Source organism: Mustela nigripes, chromosome 10 (genome assembly GCF_022355385.1).
Source record: "Mustela nigripes isolate SB6536 chromosome 10, MUSNIG.SB6536, whole genome shotgun sequence".
Lineage (NCBI taxonomy): Eukaryota > Metazoa > Chordata > Mammalia > Carnivora > Mustelidae > Mustela > Mustela nigripes.
This window is the reverse complement of record NC_081566.1, coordinates 65,375,734-65,379,300: the sequence shown is the minus strand read 5'-3', so window position 1 is coordinate 65,379,300 and position 3,567 is coordinate 65,375,734. Positions and strand designations below refer to the sequence as shown.

At 54.6% G+C, this 3,567-nt stretch overlaps 1 long non-coding RNA gene across 2 annotated transcripts in view; it reads right to left on the bottom strand.

Moving 5' to 3' along the window:
* Positions 1 to 672: 672 nt before the first annotated feature.
* Positions 673 to 3,567, bottom strand: part of LOC132026271 (uncharacterized) — a 3,624-nt gene continuing 729 nt past the window's right edge. For both annotated transcript variants that reach the window (XR_009406844.1, XR_009406843.1), the window contains exon 2: positions 673 to 1,648. This is a non-coding gene — a long non-coding RNA (uncharacterized LOC132026271). The remainder of the gene's footprint in view (positions 1,649 to 3,567) is intronic.

Genomic DNA, 3,567 nt, shown 5'->3' with positions numbered 1-3,567 from the left:
GACACTGGACAGAAGGATGGGGGTTGGGAGCTAGAGGCTCAGGTACCATTTACCACATTAGAAAACATAAAAATAATAGTATCCAATGCTAACAAAGGTATAGGCAACCAGTGGGCCATACACTTCTGGGACCATTTTCTAGAAGGCCAGTTTGGCAATATGTATTAAAAGCTTTTCAGATGTCACACTCCTTCGCCTTCTTTTCAGTTCTTAGTGTTAAATATAAGGAAATAGAAGATATGTACTGATACATTCAGTGCTATGTATAATAAAGGAAACAATTTTTTAAAAAATATTTTATTTATTTGACAGAGAGAGAGATCACAAGTAGGCAGAGAGGCAGGCAGAGAGGGGGAGATGCACGTCAACCCACTAAGCCACTCAGGTACCCCATGGAAACAATTTTTTAAAAATGATTATTTGCTTTAAGATTTTTTTAAAAGATTTTGTTTATTTGAGAGAGACAGAGTACAAGCAGGGGGAGCGGGAGAAGCAGGCTCCCCTCTGAACAGGGAGCCCGAAGTGGGGCTCGATCCCAGGATCCTGAGATCATGACCTGAGCCGAAGGCAGATGCTTAACCCACTGAGCCACCCAGGTGCCCTGAAGAAAGAGAACAATTTTCAAGACTGTAGACTTTACTACCTGAGGAGATAATGCCAGGCAGCCACTAAAAATGTAAAAAAAAAATTTATTGACATGATACAGTGGTAGGACAGTAGTAAGTCAAAAGAAACAGAGTACACAAAATACAAGTGTGTTCTTACTCACACGTACACGTGTGGGGAGGGGGGGGGAGAGCCGTGAAAACATGTATGTGGCTTGGACGACTGCGAAAGCACCGTGACCGGTACCAGGAGGAAGAATTAAGGAGGAAGGACCGGTTCCCTTCATAAAGGTACCGAGCCACTGGTGAAGCTGGACACACAGATGCGAGGCTCCGGAGAGACGCTTCGGTCCCAGACCTAGAATCAGTCACTAGCATCGAGGTGGCTTAAACCCCGGGCACAGACGCCTCCCTGACAGGGGTCAAGGAGGAAGGGCAGCGGAAGACAGAGTCCCCGGCAAACCAGAGTGAGCCGAAGGAGCACAGCCAGCGGAGGGTGAGGGCTGGGAGATGGCCCACAGCCCCAGTCCTGTCGCACAGTCCCCGTCCTGCCCCGCGGCCCCTTCCCCCCCCAACCCCAGGGCCCCAGGCCTGCAGATGAGCGCTTGTCTGGGCTCCTCACTGAACCGCCCAGCCCCGCGGGAGCTGCCGGTGTGGCCGCCTGCCTACAAACACGCGGGCCTTTCTCATCTCAAGAACTCTAAGTGGCACTCGTCCCCAGGACCCCGTGCTCCATACCTCTTCCCTCTGCTGCCAAAGTGCCCCAGCGCGTGATCTGCACAGAACGTGTCTGTTGTCTGTGTGTGACAACAGCACAATCCTCCTCCTCCTCCGGAACTACAGCGACGTGCTCCCAGCACTCCCTGCTCAAACTGCCTCCGAGGCTGCCGGCACGCTCCTTCCCTTACAGTCCTGGGGCCTTCGCTTGGCCAACACAGACTTTGATCTCTCTGTAAATCTGATGATTACAGGCTGACGGCCCACCTTTCTTGAAAACATGTTCCCATTCGGTTCAATAAACACCAATGGAACACTTCTTGGTTCTGTAATAAAATTTGAAAAAGAACAAGACTCAGTCTCTGAGTGTGAGGAGTTGAGCCCAGTTGGAGCCCTTCCATGAATTTAGCCTTTGCCCGGGTCAGAAGGGGTTCGGTGGGACATTGGAAGTGGACTTCAAATGGCACTGAGCGGAGGAGCAGAGCCAACTTAGGATAGGAAGAGAAGCAGCAGAATGCAACGGATTCAGAAATCTGCTGGAGAAGGGAAAAGAAAGAACTTTCCAGAAAGTCCTTGGAAGGGAGCATAGAATGGAGCAGCGTTTTGGTTTTTTACTGGTTTTAAAATAATCTAAATTGGTATTCAACACTTACAAATCATGAGGTTTCAAATAAAAATCTGGATTTCCAGTTTCACCTCAGAAACCGGAAGACACAGCGGGCTGCTCCGGCCGGGCCGGGCTCTGTGGTTGTCACTGCCTGTCACACGTACGGGAGCGCCACCCAGCGGGGCGAGCGAGCCTGCCGGGCTCTCCTGGGCATCGGAACTGGACACCCAAGCTGTTCTCGCCTGCTTCTCACACTCCTCCTCCGTCACTCAGCAAGGCTCCTCCTTCCCAGACGGGATAACCGGCTGTTGCTTGTCCTCAGCGTGTCCTCCTGCAGGTTCCCTGAGAACCCGTCCAACCACTGCTTCTGTGACCCGGCCTGCAAGCCGGCATGATGAAATCCCTCCACGGTGCAGACCAGACGGCTCCATCTTCTCAGTCCACAGAACACCATCGGATCACAGAACTCTAGAGCCCGAAAGACCTCTCCTGGGCCCCGACTCGGGCACCGCGGGGCGCGGGGGCCTGGGTCATCCGCACTTTCCGCGCGTGTGCGCCAGCTCAACCACGGGAGTCCCAGCACCGGGAACGCACCGTGGGGCAGCGGAGGAAGCCACGTCCCAGTGATGGAAATCCTGTGTCTTCACCTGTATGAGCCGATTTAACTAGATCTTCAGAAGGCGCGGAGGCGCATGCTTCTGTGAGTTCTGGTTGCCAGCACGTCCTTTAACATACGAGGAGAAACACTCCAGACAGCTGAAGTGACTTGTCCAAGGCGACAGGCCTAGAAACGGGGTCTCCTAACTCATACTCCAGTGCTCTTTCCCTCCGGCTCCCACTTGTTCAGGGCACTGTCCACAGGCGCTTCTGTATCGCTGCCCATCAACCCACTGTTCTTCGGCTGGGAGGGCCCAGTGGCCGGTGGCCACGTGCGACAACACACCTCACAGCTGTTCCCGCACCAGCTTTCCCGCAGTGGGTCTGCCACGCAGGCCTTTCTCTGGTGACTGCTCCCGCCGCGCGGTGCAGGACCCGAGTTTCTTAGTGCCGTCTCGTCTTCCATCGCCGACAAACTTGGCGTCCTTGGAGGGGGCTTGGAGGCAGGCCTTGCCCAGAGAGGAGAGTTGCTTCTCCAGTAGTCCTGACCCTGGCAATGGCCAGCCTGCCACGATGCGGTCCCGCCCGCCTTCAGGGCCCCGCTCTTCACAACGGGACGCCCACGCAGCGACAAAGTCCAGTCCCTCACCGTCTGGGCAGGTGCTTGCTGACCACGCCCGTCCCAGGCACCGCGCTTGCCTCACTGGTGATTCAACCCTGCGGGGCCCCGCGCCCGCCTTCCGCACACTCCGCTTTCCTTTCCTGTGTCCTGCCGGCCTCCGGTGACTTTGGGGTCCCTTTCTTGCACGCGAGTACCTTGAAGGGCTATTGTGACAACGCGCATGGCAGTTGTCTGGAAACCCAGCACGTCGAACACTTTCTCCCTTTCCTCCAACTACGACTTCTTTTGGAGGAGCCATGATGCTACTCTCATAGTTTTAAGAGTTTATTTACTTATTTGACAGAGACACAGCGACAGAGGGAACAGGAGCAGGGGGAGTGGCAGAGGAAGAAGCCAAGCAGGGAGCCCATGCCGGGCTC